We start from the raw sequence: 22831 nt of genomic DNA, 5'->3' as shown, positions 1-22831 counted from the left end.
GTTATCAAGTCCAAGGCTGAAAGTGGAGGATAGCATCCACTTGCTTGCAAGTATTGTTGGCTAGTTTTATGTCAACTTGACACAAGCTAACATCATCCTAGAAAAAGAAATCTCAATTAAGAAAGTACCTCCATAAGATTGGGCTGATGGCAAGCCTGTATTTGGAATTTTCTTAATTAGTGATTCTTTGATATTGAACAACTGCAGGACAAAGTGGGGCAGAAACTTCCATCTACAGTGATTGATGGGAAGAGCTCAAACCATTGTGGGTGATGCCATCACTGGAACAGTGGTTCTGAATTCCATAAGAAAGAAGGCTGAGCAAACAGTGAAGAGCAAGTCAGTAAGCAGCAATCCTTCATGGTCTCTGCATCTGATCCTGCCTCCAGGTTCCTGTCCCATTTGGGTTTCTGTACTGACTTCCTTTGATAATGCTGTTGAAGTATGAGGGAAAGAAAACCTATTTCCTCTCCAAGTTCTTTTGGCCATAGACTTTTATCATTACAGAAATAGAAACCCTGGCTAGGACACAGGTATATCTAAGAAGAAAGTTGAGCCCCATTTGCATATCTTTAAACTATCAACGTATGTCATGGAATTGATTCCACAGTCTGCTTACGATTTTATTTTATATATCCTTCTTTCAGGAACTGCACAATATTTTATTGCCCATCCACTATTAGGGAGCATTGGAAATCTTCATAATTATGTACTCACTTCATTGGACAGAAATGCCACCCCGCATTGAATACAGGAACATGGCCACCTTGGAACCCATACTCAAAGGTTGTTATATTTTTAGATGGTTTGGATTTTGTAATTCTGTCGCTCATGAGTCTATATGAGTATATATAATCATTACTAGGGAAATGAAGTACATCAACTTATACCATACAGGAAAAAGCAGTCCTATCAGGTTTGCCCCAACAGATGCTTGCCAACATGTGTGGGGCTATCTTTGTACATGTAAGCCCCGTTTGCATATCCCAGTACTTGTGAAGGTCCCTGCAGGTGGTCTGCAAGCCAGGGATATGAAACCAATATAGGTGATAATGACAACATGGTTCAGTTTGGCCTAGTCAAACTGGATCAAACTGCAAACATGATGTTACTTGGCTTATAACCAGCATATTTAAACACAGTAATATTTACAACATAGTTTTCTGATGTAATACCATACCTGGTGCTCAAAGAGGCATAATTACATCAAAAATACACTCAAAGTGCATGTCATTTCTTCCAAGATGGGTTCTAGAGTTAGGCTACCTGCATTAAAGGCCTAGGAACAGATCTGGCATGGGTTTAGTAGATAGCAGAGAGGTCATGATGGCTATTAGGTAACTCAGGTCCTGGTTGAGGGAACTTGTGGGAGCCTTTGGTTATACAGATGATGTTAGAGTCATTTATACTAATAGACTCCTCTAGTACTATTTTTGGAATCTTGATATGGCCTGGTCCACAAGATAATGCCAATCAAAGGAATATTAATCACTTCCAATTCCTAGCTTTCTGGATGAGAAAAATGGGGCTATACATTCTTCCCATTGAAAGAATATCTCTGTGTACTTAACAGTCCTGGTTTCTCTGGTGATATGTGGGTGCAAGGACCCAACATGTATTCATTACAGGAACCATATCTCCCTGAGTTGCATTTGGGTCTTTGGAACTCTGGGCACTGTGTTGTATGGAGACACAAAGAAACATCAATTTATCTCAGATAAGCCACCATGATAGACAACAGAAATGATTCCACCCACATCTGACTTATTGAACCGGTGAGTTTATTGGAATTATTTATATTTATATGCATGAATAGTTACTAATGGGATCATAGGTGACTCAAAGACACTGCATGATCAAAATATGCACTGAAAACTAGTGAAAAGGCACAAAGACTCTTTACATAATTTTCAGTCAACTTAGACTATTGAAGACTCTCCTAATACTTACAACTTCTTATTGAATTTATAACCTTGAGGGGGGAATCTAATGAGTCATAAATTTTATGAGCTTCTTAACCCTAGTAAACTTTATCTCATGTACCTCACTTCAGTCTACAAGAAGTATTGTCCAAATTCAGAATAAATAACTCCAAAAAATCATGGCTTTTAAGTTTACTGAAGAATCTTCATGAAAATCAGCATACATATCATCCAATAAGTCAAATGGTAAATACCACTTTCTCCCTACTTGTTTTGAGTCTCACTAAGATTAATTTATCAGCAACTCATTCTCCCTCCAAACACTTCAAAAGCCATGCAGCAGTGATGGAAAAGAAATTAAGTTCAATATTGACTCAAGTGAAATTCAATATATGTATGCACACATTTCTAACTTTTAGTTCCCAATTTTTCTACCATCTTTGTGTTTAATGTGTACAGAGAAAGCACATTCATAAGCAAATTATTTTATAAATTAGGAAATATCTATACAAAAAATAAAAAAAAACTAGCATGAAATTAGGGCAGGTGATCACAGAAAACTCCACAGATGGTTTGCTTTGCACAACATGGTCCATTTACTTCTAGAAGGACTCCATTCTTGACATCAATTTCACCTGGAAACAAGCCTGTTTTACATTTTGTGGTCTCTTAAAAAAGATGGGTTTCCAAACCTTTAGTTCCTGAAATGTGTATATTTCTCTTATTGCAACTTCACATAAGTTTCTAATTGCTTGTTTTTATTTGTATCTCATTAGCTAAACATCTTCATAATGTCATATGTTCACAAAAAAAAAGTATTAAATAGTTCTTAGTTCAAACGGAAGTGAATGTGAAAAAAACTGCGGTAAAAGAGTTCCAGAAACCCAATACTAGCATAATGGTTCAGGAAATTAAAAACAATTTCAAATTTTTCTTGACACACTAGTAAAATGATGTTACCTCTATCCAACCATTTTATACATTTTATCCATTCTACTTTTCTGTTCATTGACTTCATTAATAGAAAAATTTAAGTTTTATGAAATAAGATTTTTTCTTTTCTATACATGCATTCAGTGTATAAACATAAACCCTTATCTTTCATTTTTTTCATGATTTTATTTATTTTTTATTGAAAAAAAAATTTCCGCCTCCTCCCAGCCTCCCATTTCCCTCCCGCTCCTCCCACTCCTCTCCCCCTCCCACCACTCCTCTCCCCCTCCCTCTCCAGTCTGAAGAGCAGTCAGGGTTCCCTGCCCTGTGGAAAGTCCAAAGTCATCCCCCCTCCATCCTGGTCTAGGAAGGTGAACATCCAAACTGGCTAGGCTCCCACAAAGCCAGAACATGAAGTAGGATCACAACCCCGTGCCATTGTCCTTGGCGTCTCATCAGCCCTCATTGTTCGCCGTGTTCAGAGAGTCCAGTTTTATCCCATGCTTTTTCAGTTACAGTCCAGCTGGCCTTGGTGAGCTCCCAATAGATCAGCTCCACTGTCTCCGTGGGTGGGTGCACCCCTTGTGGTCCTGACTTCTTTGCTCATGTTCTCCCTCCTTCTGCTCCTCATTCGGACATTAGGATCTCAGTCTGGTGCTCCAGTGTGGGTCTCTGTCTCTTATCTCCATCCATCACCAGATGAAGGTTCTATGATGATATGCAAGATATTCATCAGTATGGCTATAGGATAGGGTCATTTCAGGTTCCCTATCCTCAGCTGCCCCAGGAACTAACTGGGGACCTCGCCCTGGGCACCTGGGAGCCCCTCTTGCCAACCCTAAGATGGCTCCCTTAATTAAGATATGTGCTTCCCTGCTCCTCTATCCAACCTTCCTTTATCCCAATCATCCCGTTTCCCCAAGTTTCCCCCATCCTCCCCTTCTCACTTTTCTCTCCCCATCTCCCCTTACCCCCCTCCCACCCCACCACCAAGATCCCAATTTTTTGCCTGTCAATCTTGTCTACTTCCCATAACCAGAAGGATAGCTATATGTTTTTCTTTGGGTTCACCTTCTTATTTAGCTTCTTTAGGATATCAAATTATAGACTCACTGACCTTTATTTATGGCTAGAATCTAATTATGAGTGAGTACATCTCATGTTCATCTTTTTGGGTCTGGGTTACCTCACTTAGGATAGTGTTTTCTATTTCCATCCATTTGCATGCAAAATTCGAGAAGTCATTGTTTTTTACTGCTGAGTAGTACTCTAATGTGTATATATTCCATACTTTCTTCATCCATTCTTCCATTGAAGGGCATCTAGGTTGTTTCCAGGTTCTGGCTATTACAAATAATGCTGTTATGAACATAATTGAACAAATGCCCTTTCATTTTTAATATATAAAAATATTTGCAAATAATCTTTGAATTTCAAAATTTATGGATAGATTGTTATTTTACTCAATTAGTATTTTGGTGAAAATAATGTTCCTTATAAATCCTTACAAAAAGGACTTTGCTTATCTTTAGAGCCCATAAAACTGAGACAATAGACACTGTTAATTCAGAACAAACCAGTGAGTAATACTGTTACCAGATTTAGTTAAAGCTGGTAATACTGTTACCAGATTTAGTTAAAGCTGAGGGGTTATGAAAGAGCAATTGTTAAAAAATACTGCATTCATCTTCTCACTCCATTAATTTTATTAATCATGAAACAAGCAGTAACAACTATTGAGACAGCACACCAAATTAAAGGTGGAGGGGAGTGGGAAAGCGAAATAAACTAGAAGAAAAGAAGCATTTAAGGTTTTGAGAAAAATTTTTTTAAATTATTGCTAATAATTAAAGCAAAAATGAAATTAAATTAAAACAGCCCTAAGATGTCCTGGAATGATTTCAGTATTAAAATGTTTTTAAATGCTCTATCACATAGTGAGATTGGAGGCAAGGAAGGGCTGAGAGTGTGGGAGTCATTTGATTTGAAGGAAATAACTTCCCCGTTTATGCACGCATGACATTTATCCGGAGCACTCATTAACAAAATATTTCTTCAGTAGTCATTATGGATCAAGAAGTGAACACACATTTGTAAATTAGCAGTATACAATTATATCCTAATGAGATTAAGAGGCTTATAAGCTTATCTACTGACAGGAGGTGCATAGTGAGTCAGTGAAGATGCTTTTGTTGGTAGATTTTTTTATCATAACTATCTTTATAGTTAATAATTTACATTATTTACTTTTGTAAAAAAGAATTGACACAATTTTCTTCTTTTTCATTATTAACCAAAACTCCATTCTCTGAAATTTTCCATGTTTTTATTTAATTGATAATTGCCTCAATAATTTTAATATTATTTTCCTAACCCTTTCTGAGATAAGAAAACATACATTCATTACTCATGTGAAGGGATGATATTAAGTCATTTTAGTTGTCTCCTGCCATATATATTCAACTACTTCTAAGTTGAAAATAGAATCCAGATAAGTGTATCGCTAAAAGCGCAATTCCAGAACTAGTTAAGTATTGCACATTGCTTTTGGTAGCAAAATATAAATTTAAATTGTATGATCTTTTAATGCTTCATTAATCATGCTTACTGGTATTTACCAACACACACTACGTAGAGAGGCATTGCTGTCCATGGCGAGAAAATGATTCCACTCTTTGTCTTTTGTCTTGCTGGTTATGACCTGTGGACTTCCTCTATGCTTTCCTGGACCTGGTTTAGATGTTTCTGCCAGCCACAAGGCAACTTTTTGGCATTATTTCTCTTAAGGTTTCTTTTTCTTCATTTGAAATAATATTATATAATATTGTTCATAATCTCTTTGCAATTAAAATTTTCTTAATGAGATTTCTACTTCTTTAAAACCAGAATACAATTATGGTATCTATACTAGTTTTGTAAAATAACTTATACACTTGATGATTGTTTCATGATATTTGTTTAATATTTATTAAGCTTTGAGAAAATCTATTAATATATATTATTATTTATTTTATGAAAATTATTAACATTAACTATTAATATTTATACTAATGTTAAATATTAATATTTCAACTAACATTAATAGTTATTAATATATTTTCTCAAAGAGTAGTTAACTGAGTTATATTATTATATAGCTCATTTAAAAGAGTCTTCAGTGTCAGAAAATAATGTTAATTGACGAGAAAGAAAACCAAAAATATTTGGCTATTATATATTATACATAAACATATATATAGTTTATTTATATATTATATATATATAATAGAGAGTTCTTAGTTCATAATCACTATTTACATTTGAAAGACTTCCTAATGTAAAGTAAATTTATTAAACTTAAATGTTCGGGTTTGTGATTGCCATTAGGCAATAATAAATCCTTTCATAGCATTTTATTCATGTCTCTCATGCTTCAAAGACAATCAAATATAGATCCCCACTGCAGCAATAATTGTTCTCTTTATCCAGAAGTTACATTATGCAACTGTATTTAATTTAGAGGGAACAATATGTAATTGAGCTTATAAAGTACATTTGTTCAATTTGTTAAGAAGACCAAGAAAGGTATCATATATACTATTGTGTTTTATACATACACAGTAATTGTACTGAAGCCTATTTAAAAAAAATGTAGACATTCAAAAGGAACATAACATGAGAATGAGAGGGAGGTGACTGACTGGTAAGGAAAGTGAAAACCTTGTTGGGAAGTGACGGTATGAAAACCGTAGCTCTCTCTAGAAAAAAACTATATCATCAGTATTTTAGTCATCTGTATTTTGTAAGCCATTTGGATATTTGACTTACAAATTGTGTGATTTTTAACAGAGGCTTCTAAGGCAACAGTGAATGATGCAGAAGGAAAGATGAGGATCTTTAAATCACTTTAAAGATCAAAATATCTAGGTTTTATTTTCATTTTTCACCTGGTAATTGTAATATCAAACTTATGGCTAAGATTTTATGAAGAAACACTGGGCAAATAGACTCAGCATCAGAAGGTATAGATCCTGTTTTATGAAACCAAAAGAAAAACTTTCAAAACTATTCAGTGTACATAGTTTACATGGAATTTCTTTGACTCTAGGTTTGCTTTTTGCATGACAAATTATACAAAACCCCATTAGCTTAAGGAGGTTTTTTTTTATTCTCAAATTTATCTATATATATAATGTTCTTTGACCAAAGACTCCTTTATTATTTCCAGGCCTCTTCCTTCCATAAAATCCTCTTTTACCAAGTCCCACTCTCTCTGTGTGTGTATCTGTGTGTGTTTGTTTCTTACAGCCTTTAATTAGGACTGTGAACATGAGTAGGTATTATCTATTGGGGAAGGACTGTGTATTAGTGGTTGCATCATTGAGGAATAATGACCTTGCCACCTTTAGCAGTCATTAACTGTCAACAGTTGCACTATGTGTTGACCCTTTATGCTACCCTGTGCTAGCCCGGAAAGAACATGAAGGGTCCAGTCTTTGGCAGGCATTTTTCAGATAGCCAATTCTAAGAGTTCATGGTCATAAAAGTTATGTTATTTCTAGAACACAGTATTTTACAACACTGCTTCCTACTCCTTATCTATTACATTCTTTCAACCTCCTCTTCCATGATACTTTTCTGGCCTTGATGTTGGGGATGGTGATGTCCCATTCAGAGGTAAGCACTCAATAGTAACTTTTTCTCAGCGAACTGATAGTTACGATTCTCTGCATTAACTGTCACCCACAACAAACAGAATTTCCAGCTAAGACTGAAAATAACAATGGGTAGAAGAAAACATAGTTAGACTGTAGTTTTAACATCATGTCCATTTAACAAGAGTGAGATCTGCCTAATGTCTATGACCTTCATGGAAATGGGCTTTGAGGTAGTTTACAAAAAATACCAGTTATGTAGAAAGAGTGAAATATCAGTACATATTACTGAGTAAAAGTGAACTGTTCCCAACCTTTTATTACCACTAATTTGCCTGTAAATAAGAAAATGGAAAGCTTGTTATATCACAGGGCATTATGCCAAATTTCAAAAAGTTTGCCTCTCCAGTTAAAGATATATGTCAATGTAATTAAAATCGGATTTCAATAGCCAGACTTTAAGAAAATTAAAAATGACTGTTGCAGATTACTTTAATTGGTTTAACTTAAATCATTATTTGTTACATTTACTCAGTGTTTGTAATTTAAAATAGGGCTATATCCAGTTTTTGAATAATCATATAGTAAGATATTCCAAAATGATTTTACAAAAATCTAATTGCCCTCAAGAATAATCTTGGTATGCATGACTTCTGTCAATCATTTGCCACAGACCACAAGATTGGCATGTCAAAACATGCAAGGAAAAAGTGACGCTAAAGTACAAACAAGTTAATCATTATTTGGTTAAATGGGATGAACAAGAGGGCTCAACCAACACTTCATTTTATGCAATAATTTCATCATTTTATCCCATTAAGAGAAATTCAAATCCCAAACGAGAGTAGAAACATATATACAGTATAAGAAAATAACTTTAAATTTGCATCATTATACCAAAATCCATGCCAATGCAAAATATCTGAGAATAATAGTTGTCTTTCTATCTTATATTTTATATATCCCATATTTATGCTATATATTCTAATATTCTCCTAAATGATAACAAATATACATAAATGAAGAAACGTCCAAAAATGACCCAGTTGTAACTTTTACTACTATCTTATTACCTGCCAAAATTCAGAAGGTCTCCCACTACCAAATCTGGTTAATATTAATCATGAAGTAATTCACAGCCTCTCATGTCCTGTGGAAACAAAAGGATAACCTTTTCCCCAAAGCATTTTTAACTTCCAGTTGACAAATTCCTTTTGTTGCTTCCATTTTAAAGTTAAGACGTCCCTAAAGTATGCAGGGTGATTTGTTTTAGCAGTCTGTTTTTCATCCTGTGTCTCAGAGCAGCTATCATTTGCTTATCAGAAAGCAAAAATTTCAGCATCAACACAACACCGTACAGGACCAGACGCCCTATGTATTTGCCATTTCTACATGGCTTGTTCGTTATTTAATATCACTTTGCTTATCTCTTTAAAGACTTCATTATTTTTAAACTACTCATTTTTTTTCTGTGACTGTCTACACACTCTCTCTCTTTTCTTTATTAAGCCTATGAACATTTTTTTCCAATTAATGTGTAAACTTTATTACTAGTGCATTCAAGAAAATGTTTAAATAAAGCATTATATCACATGAATGCAACTAAAATCTCAATATTCTTGATTGCATAGCAATAGAACAAACAAATGTGTTATATTACATACTTTTTCTGATAAAAGTTTTCTTTATTCAGCACTAATTATGAACTTGAACTGATAGACAAAGATATTTTTGCCAATGAACAATTAGCAATATTTTTTATAACCTAAATGTTTGGAATGTGATGAAAAAGTTTACCAATTTGAAAGTTCCAGATGAAGGAGTGGGATGGAGTACATCAGTTGTGAAAATAGGCATTTGTCTAGCAGGTGACTATCACAGTTCAACAAAGATATTTCAATCAACATAGATGGTAAATAACTGATAGTCAAGTTTCTTGTTCATGATTTTCTCTGTGTCTTCAAACAGTAAAAAGACTATGAGTGCACACACATATCAAGTGAATGCATAATACAATTAAAGGCATACATTCCGTAACCTGTTTGAAGGTTTTCTTCATCTGAACCTTCTCTACTGTGCATATATAGTTTTTTTTGGGGGGGTCAAAAAAATTGGTAGGCAGCTGGCTGGGCTATGACCTCCACCAGGGCTTTGGCGGCCAGCTGGGGCCACTTCATGGGTGTTTGTATGTGAAACTTTGCAAGCCAAACCTAAAGCTGGCGAGCAGGTCAGTGGTAATAGAATGAGAACTGCCTTCAATCTCCCAGGTCTGGAACAGTTGTTTCTTTCACTGAGGCAGGTGTTTTTTAGTTATTTTTTGTTGTTGTTGTTGTTGTTGTTCTTAACATGAAAAAGGCTGTTTAAGGACTCTGCTGTGACTCAGAGTTTCTTAAAAGGGCCATTTCTTTCTTTATTTTTTTGACTTTTTTCAGGCCCTAGCTGATGATTCAGACCTCAAAAGTGAATCACCAAAATGTAGTTGGTTTTACTTTTTTACTCTTTAAGGGCCTGCCACTCAGCTCCCAAGTAAATACATAGACACTTATTCTTAGTTATGAATGTCTAGCCTAAGCTTGGCTTGTTTCTAGTGAGCATTTCTAATTTAATTATCTCATTTCTTTTCAACTATATTTTGCCTTTGTTTTTTTTTAACATTTCTTTATTCAATATATCTTTCTTTTCTTCTTACTTTGTGGCTGATGTGTGGCTGGTCTGTAGCATCCTCCTCTCCTTCTCCTTTTCTTGCTCCTTGCTCTATCTTCTCTCTATTTCTCCTCTTATATATTGTCTTTGCATGCCAGCCCAGCCTATTCATTCTTTTGCCTATCTATTAACTATTCAGTTCTTTATTAGACCAATCAGGTATTTTAGGCAAATAAAGTAACACAGCTTTACAGGATTAAACAAATGCAAGATAAAGGAATGCAACACATCTTTGCATCATTAACACATATTCCACAGGGCTTACAAATGTAACACATCTTAAACAAACATTCTACAACATTTTTCCATACACATCCTGGGACAGTTATCACATTGTGTGTGCTGTATGTGAATAGAGAAAGAAAAGTAAAGCTTTTGAAAATGCTTATATCATACACACTGAGATGCTACCTGAATTTATGTGTCTTTTGACTTACAACTTGTTTTACATTATCATGTGTCTAAAATAATCACAAGTTTCTATTTAAAAAAATAAAAAAAAATTGCACAGGTCTTACTCCATTATCTGATCTTGGCTAATATCACCTGCTTGCTTGCACTTACCCAATATCATATTTGTACATGTAAAAAAATTTTCCAGCATGAAGTATAAGATGCTTAGATCTGAGTTCTTCGTGAAACTACACACCCTCTTGGGACAGCTAAATAAAAATCAATTGGGCAAACTAAGTCAAGAATATGAGGGAATCTTCCTAACTTTTGTACAGCAAAATGATTTATAATAATTTTATTTATTTTTTCATGTTGCTATGTATATTTTGATGTTTTTATTTAATTTTAATTGTTCTCAGATTTTTAAATATGAATACTGTATGTGCATCATTTCTACCCCTTTCTCTTTCAGTCAAATTCCTCCCATAGCCAGCAACTTACCTCTTAATTTCATGAATTATTTTTTCTTTATCATTACACACAAATACATATATGTATATATATATATACATATATGTATGTGTGTGTGTATGTGTGTTTAACCTACTTGAGTGATATGTGGCAATTCTCTATAATACTTCCAGTTGCAACATCTACAATACTTTGAAAAATTAAGAACCTACCATAAGTGTAACTTGTATTCAACTTGAAGGTAGAAGAAACAGATCATTAGCAGAATCCATGAGTGCTATATTTTTTAAGATATGAAGCTGAAGATGAACAAAATCACTTGAAATTAAAATTTCTTAGTAAAATTCATAAACTAATATTTCTAAATAATTACAATTGTAGTGTAATTTATAAGTCCTTATATTTTCATTCATTACATTTATGTCACTGACTTGTTCTCCTTCAATTAATTAATATCTTTGCTTATCACAAAGTTTTGTTTCAATTTTCTAAGTCAATAGCTATGTAATAAAAATGACTGTGACTACTGTAGTTTTTTTCAACATGAAATATTCCTTTAAGAACACATTGTGAGAGATAATTCAATTATGCGTGACTATATTTAGATACATGGTTTAACTCTCCATACAGACCTGATCCAAGACAAAGACAAAAAAGTGAACTAATACAATTTTTCCAAAACTACCATCAATAGGCTACCAAGATAGACAGAGAAAAATATATTTAAGGATGGCTTTTTGTAATTGTTAAGTTACTGGTTAGAGTCTCTATAGATGTTTGCTCAAACAGCACTTTAAAACATGTAATAAGAAGAGTGAATAAAAGCAATTCTCTTTCCCTTTGCAGCTGTTTTCACAGGACTTTACTAGGTAAAGTTCTGGAATGTTTCTCCATATTTTGCGGCATGGCTCAACCAATGTTTTTATAACTTTGTGTCTATGTCAAAGGTCCTCTGCGGGGATTCTGTGGGAAATATGCAGACTGCCCTGCACATAAGGAAGAAGGCAAACATCACAGCAAGGGGTGGGAGGGAAGTTAAAATGAAATGTCTGCAGCTCTGTGCATGGTTCTTAACGTCTTTCCATAGGCAGTGTGGGCTATGCTGACAGAGGAATCCCGTTTTTACAGTTAGCACATAGTTTAGAATGAGCCGTTGCCTGAGAATGATTCTCTGCAGATTCAGAATCCATTAAATACTGTGTGAAAATAACATGGGTATTTGAGACTTTACCTCTTAAACCAATTTTCTTTTGCTGTAAAATGCCAAAGTCGGGGGTGGGAAAGGTGGACTGTCTTTCCCAATCACTGTGATCTGATGTCTTAGTAATAAATGGGATCCAAAAATGCGCTGTCAGAGGTCAATGTCAAATCTTCACTGCTGGCTGATCAGCTGCCAACATTATCACCAACTGTTGCCTTTAACAACAGAAAGAATGTCGACGTAGAATTATGAGCTTTTCTATTTACTCAGGTTCTCTGAGATCTATTAAAACTTCTACCCCTTTGAAAAGAAAAGTTCCCAGAACACTCTTTAAAATGATACATAATTTTAAAACAGTGTAACCATTACATATTTTTATGACAAAAAAGAAAAGTAGTGATTTTAATGAGAATATTTTTGGAAGTTACAGAAAGAAAATAGTGCATATGGTATGTAGGAGTCTCTCTTACATGAGGACTTCTATTAATTTTATTTCCAAATTATTATCTTTGTTAAGTTCCTAAGAGTAAGTTTTAAAATAAGGATAGGAGAAGAAAATGGCCATAAAATTAATTTAAGAGAGATAAGAATAACAGGATCTGTGACTTTCACTTTTATGGCTTACTGTGTTTTAGTGCTAATTAAAGTCAAGCTACAAACCTGATAACAGGTTCAATATTCCCATCATGCTTTCTTTAAATGATGGGCAATGAAAGGAGGTTTCTCCTACTCACGTACTAAGGACTAGCATAGTCTTTCTTCTGTGGCTTATCTCAGTCTTGGGTGGACGTGAGGAAATGAAGCTTTCCCTTGATAGCTCTTTGTTTAGTGAGTGACTTAAGAAGTGCAATATCTTCATTTTATAATAGCAATCTAAGGTAAATGACAAATAAATATGAAAACTATAAGTAGAAAGAAACTTTTTGAAATTAAACAAATATTTCTTAACTGGTTGATAGCTTGGTTTGATAAATATGTGTTTGCTTAGAAATACTTCTTCCATAGTAGTTGATAAGATTATAAATTTACTAATGAATATAAAACTTCCCTAAGTTTCAAAATATGGAAAAATGTATTCACACCAAGGTTGTCTTCTTCACCCCCTTTGATACTGTGATATCTTGTGAACAATGTCTTATTTTTACCAATTTTGTGTTTTACCAATCTTGGGTCAACAACCAATGTCTTATTTTACCAGTCTTATTTTTTAGTTTTCAGCACTTTTTCTACCTAGTAACTAATTAAATATTCTACCATTTCTCATAAGTTTTACTAAAGAATTACCTTTCTATCACTGTGAAAATTCAAATTGACCATCTCTGTTCATAATTTCTCGTTAGGGAAGTAACAATTAAGTCATTATGGTGTGTGTGTGTGTGTGTGTGTGTGTGTGTGTGTGTGTGTGTGTGCATTTCAGCAACAGCAGTAAAACAGATGATTACTCAATAGATGGTAGCACCTGGAAACCTACAATGAAGATAATTTCGTATAAAAGCTCACTTTAATCCAATAGAAAAAAGATTTCAAAGAAGAATTAGGAGAGGACCTGGTTAAAGAAATTTATTTAGCTATGTAAACCAAAGAAAATCTTTTGACCATTGGCAAAAGGAAGATGACTTAGCAAATACAGCTATAATAACTAAGAGCCAGTAAAAATGAGTGGATAAAGATTGTTTTATATTTTTTTCTTGTTTTTTTCATATCCTTACCAACTTAAAAAAATAAAATGTCCATAAAATACAAAAAGTAAGAAAATACTGAGAGCAATATTTCAATGAAATTTAGAAGCTTATTTTTAAAACACCACAGTTTTCATGCTATTTTTTTTCTAAAGGCTAAATATAAAAAGGAACCAAAGTATTCCTTCACAATTTAGATTATCAACTGACAAGAAGGTCAATGAGTTTTTAAAAAGCATAACTTTAGAAATTGATAAAACGAATTCACACACACATACCTATGCAAACCAAAAATGTAAAGTAGTTGCTACACAAAATTGAGGAAACATTATTGCAAAAGACAGATACTTCCTTGAATATATAAATTTAAGTAGTAAAACAAACTTCTTTTTAAAAAACAATACAATGTAAATAACACTTGTTAAGCAAAATACAAAAAACTTCATGAAATTTTAATAAAATCCAGTAAACTATTTTCACCAAGCCAAAGTGGAGAAATTTTTGGCACATTCTTTTTAAATCCTTTTTAAAGGTAATAAAATAATTAAATAAATATAATAATGTGGAAGGAAATATATGTTGTTGACCTACTAAAAATCTCTAGGTCAACCTAATGAATATAACTAAGTCTAAAAAGAAGGATCTCTATAAAAATATTAGTATAAAATTTGCAAAGCTGTATAGAATCCCAACTTTTATAAATGGCCATAATGATAGAGGAGTTACAACTTGTCACTCTGTTTTACACAACTGCAAGCAATGGTCTGGTAATAGATGACTATCTATATATACATTTTGTAAAATAGTAACTATTATTTATTTAAATAAAATCTATAATTCAGGTCCTCAGTTTTACTAGATGCATTGTACATGTTTAATAGTCACAAGTAATCAGTAGTTCCCAAGTTAAATGTCTTATCTACAAACTGTTGCAACATAGCAAGAGGTTCTACTGTACAATTCATTTCAAAGACAACTGACAATATTTACTCAAACCTCATAAACACATTAAAACTGCCACCATTGTAGGCCTCACATAATCAAATGGTGCGTGGGAAGAGGATCATTAGATGTTTTCTATAAAGATGGCACACTGAGCAAATGGATTTCTAGGAAAGGTTGTAAAATTCTGGCTAAAAAGGCAAGGACCCATCTTTTATTGAACATAGAAGGCACATATACTCCTTTAATCAACATAAAGTCAAATTTTAAAAGAATAATGATTTTATTAACATGAATGTCTCTATAAATGTTGAAATGGCATAGTGACATCTCCATAACTAGGGAGTGTAGAGATGAAAAAGAAAGGTATGGGTTAGATAAAAATGAATTAATAAATCGCATTTAAATTTCATTGATTAACAAGTCATAGAGTTTCAAAGTTAATTTGTATAAGGTGATATGCTTTCTATGCTCCACCTTTGAAATGATGATAGTTTGTGAAATATAAAGCATTTACTTCGATTATCATTTCCATGGGGATGAGAATTTAATTTCACACAAATTCCAAAAGAATCCTTCAGTGATGCTAAATATCTTGAGGGATGGTTCAGTTGGAAAGGTGCTTACCAAACAAGCATGAAGACCTGAGATTCTATATAAATAATCTATGGAATATCCAGTCCAAAGAAATTGTACTTATAATCCCAGTACTCCTACTGTATAATAGGGACTGAAGCCAGGAAAGTCCTCACACTTATGAAGCTCTCTCACTTTGGGTATATAATAGAGAACAGTACAAGAGAAACCTTATCTCAAACAAGGTAGAAGGCAAAGAGATATACTCGATATATTCATATGGCCTTCACACTGTAGTAAGTGAACACACACACAAACACACTTAAATGCTAAAGTGGCTTTTAAAATAATATAAAAAATATGAAGTGTCCCTGTAATCACCTCATTTCAGAAGAGTTATAGCAATGAACAATGCGTTTTATGACTATATTTGCCTTGGGATGGTAGTGACTCATACTTTATATTCTGTAGTGTAATGTTATAAAGGATTCTCAAGTGTCAAAATAGTTAAGAATTTGACCTATTTTCCCAAAATATAGATGTCTCTTATCTTACACAAAACTCAACTACAAATGTATCTATAACTTCCACATAAGGTCTGATATTCTGATGAGCATGGTGGTACATACCTTTAATCCCAGCAACAGAGAGGCAAAATTTGGTGGAACTGGGTGAGTTCAAGATGCAGCCTTGTTTACATAGTGAGATCTGGGACAGCCAGAGCTGCAAAGGGAGACCCTGTCTCAAAGAAAAATTATCATCAGATGTAGTGATGAATTTCAAAAAGAATTGCTAATGGCTAAGAAATACTTTGGAAAAGCTCAACATCTTTAATCAACAGTGAAATGTATGTGATGAAGAAAAGAAGAAACTAGGAAATATATCTCAACTTAAAGAGACAAAAAACAGTTTTTCTGAATAAGACTCTTATAACACATGCATTAAGACCAACATTAAAAATGTAGGAAGTTATGCAACTGAAAGACATCTGTATAGCAAGAGCATCATCATGTGAATGATGAGGCAGTGCCTAAAAAAGCAAAATAAACTTTGCCAGATATATATTTGATAGGAGACCAATGTTGAAAGAATGGATAGATAAGGTGTGGTACATATACACATTGGAGTTCTACTCAGCAGTGAAAAATAATGACACCTTGAATTTTGCATGCAAATGGATGGAAAACCCTTTACTGAGTGAGATAACCCAGACCCAAGATGAATATGGTATGTACTCACTCATAAGTAGATTCTAGCCATAAACAAAATACATTGAGCCTATAATTCGTGAGCCTAGAGAAGCTAAATAAGAAGGTGAGCCCAAAGAAAAACATATATTTATCCTCCTGGATATTGGAAGACAAGATCGCTGGGCAAAAATTGGGAGCAGGGGGGTGGGGGTGGGTTGGGAGGCAGGGAAGATTGGGAGAGAGAAGGGAGAAGGAGAGGATTGGGGAGAGCTTGTGAGAATGGGATGGTTGAGATGGAGGAAGGGTAGATATGGGAAAAGGGAAGAAGATATCTTAACTAAGGGAGCCATTTTAGGGTTGGCAAGAGACTTGAACCTAGAGGGGTTTCCAGATTCCAAGGGGATTTCCCCAGCTAGGTCCTTGGGCAGCTGTAGTAATAAGGGGAGCGGCGGCGGGGTTGCGTCCCCAAACACCCCAGCCGCCTGCCCGGCTCGGCTAGCCCACGCCCCAAACAATTACACGGACACTGTATTCTTTTAAACACTGCTCTGGCCCATTTCTAATAATCTATGTAGCGCCCCTAAGTGCGCTTACCGGGAAGATTCTAGCCTAAGTCCATCCTGGGTCGGAGCTGGGGCATGGTGTGCGTCTTCCCTGGAGCAGGTAGCATGGCGTCTCTCCTGCGTCTGCTCCCAAGAGCGGAGCTATGGAGTCTGACCTCACTTCCTCTTCCTCCCAGCCTTCCCTTCTGTTTACTCCACCCACCTAAGGGTGGGCCTATCAAATGGGCCTAGCAGTTTCTTTATTGCTTAAACAATGAAATCAACAGATTGATATATGACACTCCCACATCACTTCCCCTTTTTCTGTTTAAACAAAAAAGAAAGGCTTTAACTTCAACCTAGCAAAATTACATATAACAAAACAGTTATCAAGTAAAAGTTACATCAGAAACATTAATACATATAACAAAATTGACCTTAAATCTCTATTAATGCAAATTATTCATACCTATATCATTTCCCCCTTTAAATGTAAAAGAACATTTATAAATAATATTTTGGGAACATGGGCGCAGTTTTTTCTCTCCAAACTGCTTCCTGCTGAATGGGGGCGTCGTTAATCAGATTATTTAGGGTGTAACCTGTGTGCCAGGTTTATCTCAGTTGGCAGTTGAGCAAAGCAATTTTCTGAAGATGTTCACAGCAACCCTTCAGGAGGACGTGGTCCATCATACCAAATCGGGATAAATGTAATCCACAAGGTCTGATCCTCTGTGAAAACAAAAGCAGAATCTCTTTTCCAAAGTATCATATCCTTAGATCCAAATTTTGAAATCATACCCTCATGATATCCGTTCTGGTTTCACTTGGCAGCCCTTATAATGAAATGTCTCTCTGTACTTAGCTCCTTCACAGTCAAAAATTTTAAAGAAAACACAATGTACATAATCCAGACTCTCTGTGAATTTTTCATCTTTACGCGGCTTATTTTTATTTATATCTATAACTATCTGTACTCTGTCTCTTTAAAGACTTTACTTTTACTTTTTTCTTTTTAAACCATTAACTTTATTCTCTATATTCTTTTTCTTCTCTCTCCCAAGCCTACGTATATTCATCCAACAGTGTGACTCATTTATTGGTCTGAATCTGTCCTATTGTGAATCTGTAATTTTTTACCATCCAGGAGCACTTTTGATTTGCGCCTTTAAATCATTAGGCGCTTAAGAATCTAAGCTGAGACATTCCTAAGTTAACTTTTTGCTTTTTGAGCATATATCTGTAGACCAGGCTGTCTTTGAACTCTCAGAGATCCGCCTGTCTCTGCCTCCCAGGCATTGGGATTAAAGGTGTTTGCTCCTACACCTTGAACTCAGAGATCTGTTCGTCTCTGCCTTCTAGGCACTGGGATTAAAGGCGTGTGCTACCACACCTTGAAGTTTACTTGAGGTTTACTTTAAGAATTTTAACTTTTAGTCTGCATATATTTTTAACACACAGTAAACCATTTAGAAATTTTCTCTGTCTTTGAATCTCTCTTTACTGTATATCTCTCTTTTTCTGACCACAAGAGTCTTTAATTTGCCAAGCAATCTCAGTAGGACTAAAGGCGTGGCTTTGCCAGCTAGATCCAGTCCATTCCTTAGCTTTCCAGCCTCATGGCTGAGGTATTGGCTGCAAGGTCCCTGCCAGCCAGCGAGCTACAACAGACAACACTCAAATCCTCTCTCAGTAGCCGGCCCTCCTGCCTCAAACAGTCAGAGTTTGCCCTTGCAGGATGGCCCAGAAAGCCGGCATTTTTAAATGGCGCAGCTTTTTTTCTGCTACGGCTGAAAACCGAAAAGCACGTGTTCAGCTTTTCATCAACACCGTTTAAATGTTTCGTGGCAGGACCTCTTAATGAGCTGCAGGCTTTGCAGCTGAAGCTGAGTCAGGAAGCCTCTCTTAGATGAGGCGCTTGCTTGCCTCTAGCAAGCAAAGTAGACCAGAGAAATTGTCACAATCAAGAAAACATGCTTTACTCTTTCCCAAGCTTTCTCAGGCTTTTAGTGGGTTCAGTTAGCCCCACGTTGGGCGCCATTTGTAGTAATAAGGGGAGCGGCGGCGGGGTTGCGTCCCCAAACACCCCGGCCGCCTGCCCGGCTCGGCTAGCCCACGCCCCAAACAATTACACGGACACTGTATTCTTTTAAACACTGCTCTGGCCCATTTCTAATAATCTATGTAGCGCCCCTAAGTGCGCTTACCGGGAAGATTCTAGCCTAAGTCCATCCTGGGTCGGAGCTGGGGCATGGTGTGCGTCTTCCCTGGAGCAGGTAGCATGGCGTCTCTCCTGCGTCTGCTCCCAAGAGCGGAGCTGTGGAGTCTGACCTCACTTCCTCTTCCTCCCAGCCTTCCCTTCTGTTTACTCCACCCACCTAAGGGTGGGCCTATCAAATGGGCCTAGCAGTTTCTTTATTGCTTAAACAATGAAATCAACAGATTGATATATGACACTCCCACATCAGGCAGCAGAGGAGAGGGTACCTGAACTGGCCTTCTCCCATAGACACACTGATGAATATCGTGCATATCACCATAGAACCTTCATCTGGCGATGGATGGAGATAGAGACAAAGACCCACACTGGAGCACTGGACTGAGCTCCCAAGGCCAAGATGAAGAGCAGAAGGAGGGAAAACATGAGCAAGGAAGTCAGGACTGCGAGGGGTGTATCCACCCACAGAGAAGGTAAAACTGATCTAATGGGAGCTCACCAAGGCCAGCTGGACTGGGACTGAACGAGCATGTGAGCAAACTGGACTCTCTGAATGTGGCTGACAATGAGGGCTGACTGAGAAGCCAATGATAATGACACTGGATTTTTGGGAGACTAGTCTGTTTGGATGCATACTTTCCTAGACCTGGATGGAGAGGGGAGGGCCTTGGACTTCCCGCAGGTAAGGGTACCCTGACTTCTCTTAGGACTGGAGAGGGAGGGAGAGGGGGAGTGGGGAGGGTGGGAGGAAAATGGGAGGAGGGGAGGAGGTGAAAATTTTTAACAAATAAATAAATCTTACTTTCCTGGATTGAGGAAAATAGTTAAGCCCAAGAAATTAAAAAGTAATATGACTAGAATGTGTGGAACCTATAAAGAAACATAGACACATAGATACATATATAATTTAAAATAATAAAAATGAATCTTAAAAACAAAGAAATACCAACACAAAGCAAAAAGCCCACAAAAAACAAGAGTCCATTTAGTGTTGGCAAACATCTTCTAGGCATGTGTCCTTACCTTAAGTGTGGGTGATATAATACCTAGTGTCAATATATTGAAGAATATTAATTTTTCCATTTTTTGATATAAAAAATATTACTAACCACCTCTGTCTTATCAGATCACCATGGATTAAAGTTAGAATTCAACAACAATGCTACCCCCGGAAAGCCTACAAAGTCATGGAAACTGAACAGCCAACTACTGAACCATACCTGGATTAAGGAAGAAATAAAGAAAGAAATTAAAGTCTTCCTGGAATTCAATGAAAATAAAGAAACAACATACTCAAATTTATGGGACGCTATGAAATCAGTCCTAAGAGGAAAGTTCATAGCACTAAGTGCCCACTTAAAGAAAACAGAGAAAGCTCACATTGGAGACTTAACAGCCCACCTGAAAGCTCTAGAAAAAAAGAAGCAGACTCACCTAGGAGGAGTAGGAGACTGGAAATAATCAAACGGAGGGCAGATATCAACTATAAATAGCTTCTTGGTAACAGCTGTGACTTTGGTTCGCTCCTATTTCTCTGTGGTAGAATTTTGTGTCATCTGTACTTCTGCTTTTTGCTTGCTTGTTTTTAGTGTTGTCACAGTCTTTGTAAGATCAAATGTGTATTAGTGCATTAATTCTCTTGTTTCTGGAAAATACTATTTCCTTTGGGTAATCTACCACCTCTAACTCCTGTAGTATTTCCACCTCCTCACCCATCAAACTCCCAACCAATTTCCTGGTTAAACTTTTTGTGCTTGGTATTATTTATCTCAGAACATATCACCTATGTTCTGCTATCCTCTCTCCTATTAGGAAAGTCCTATCCCAATGAACGCTTTGTATTTTCTTGATGTCTACCAACCCTTCAATTTAAATACATAAATATAAAGATTTAATGATAGTATCCACATATGAGAGAGCACATTTGCCAATTGTCCATATGGGCCAGAGTTACCTCAATATAATTTTTCTCCGTTTCCATCCATTAGCCTAAAATTCCACAATTTCAATTTTTCCTTATAGCTAAAAAAAGGTTATATTATGTATGTGTCTCATATTTTCACTGTCTATTCATCCACTAACGGTCATGTTGCTGTCCATTTTCTAACCGTAAAATAACATTGAACATGGTTGAGCAAGTCTCTCTGTAGTCGGATATAGGCCCCTTTGGTTATATACCCTAGTGTGATATAAATAAGTCACACACAGCACTTTTCAAAATGAAGAAATGTTAATTCCCTTCCCATTAAAATCTAGATAAATAAAATTTTCCTCTTCTAAATCTCATCCAGTATAGAATATTAAGACCTAGCTAAGACAATAAAATAAGAAAAGAAATAAAAGGAATAAAAATAGAAACATTATGTTAATGTATCTCTATTTGCAGATGATGTGATTCTATGCTTAGAAGACTTTAAATATTAAGAAAATTCTTGACTATGATAAATATTTTTAGCAGAAAATGTAAAATTAGTGTATAAGAATCAGTACTGGTAAAGAAATTAGGGAACACATCTCAGTCACAATACCCTTCACTGAATAATATATGATGAATATAAACAAGGAAATGGAGGACTCTGGGAATTAAAATGCAAAAACATTGAACAAGATGTTGAGCAACACATTAGAAGATGGAAAGACCTCTTCTACTCAGAGAAACTAATACTGTGACAAAGAACCCTACGACCAAAAGAGTAAATGAATTCCAATCAAAATTCTAGCAACAAAACGTAAAAAACAAATTATAAAAATGTTATAGCAGCATAAGAGAACCTCTATAGCCAGAAGAAACCTCAGCAATAACAAGTGTGCTGAGGGTTACAGTACCTGACTTCAAAATATTCTATATAAGCATTGTAAGTGAAAGCAGCATGACAACATGCTACTGAAAAGTAAATCTGTGGGATGCAATAGAGTGCTCAGATATCATTCCACTGAGCTTCAGTCACCTGAGGTTCCTTTTTAAGCAAAGATGTAAAAAATACGCAGGAGTCAGCATTGTCACCAAATGGTGCTTGAAAATATTCCATACGTAAATGTAGAAGAATGAAATTATGTCCTTATCTCTCAAACTGCATGAAAATCTATTTAAAATGGATCAAAGTTCTCAATATTAAGCTGGAAACTCTGTAATTGCTGGAAGAAAGGATCATAAAATAAGATAAAGGCACAGGCAAGAACTTTCTAAACAATACTTTACTCATGGAACTAAAGAACTTCTGTACATCAAAGAAACCTCTCAATAAATAAAGAGGTAGCTCATGAAATAAGAGAAATGTTTTGTCAGTTCAATGTCTGATAGAGCATTTTTACCTTCTTTAATGAAGAATTAAAAAAACCTAAATATTGAGGAAAGAAATGTTCAAATCATAAAATAGATAATGTATAAAAATAGAAAATTCACCAAGATTACTTGTCTTAGTATTTA

Source organism: Microtus pennsylvanicus, chromosome 5, assembly GCF_037038515.1.
Source record: "Microtus pennsylvanicus isolate mMicPen1 chromosome 5, mMicPen1.hap1, whole genome shotgun sequence".
NCBI classification, from domain to species: domain Eukaryota; kingdom Metazoa; phylum Chordata; class Mammalia; order Rodentia; family Cricetidae; genus Microtus; species Microtus pennsylvanicus.
The sequence above is the reverse complement of the archived record's forward strand: the minus strand, read 5'-3'. Positions refer to the sequence as shown.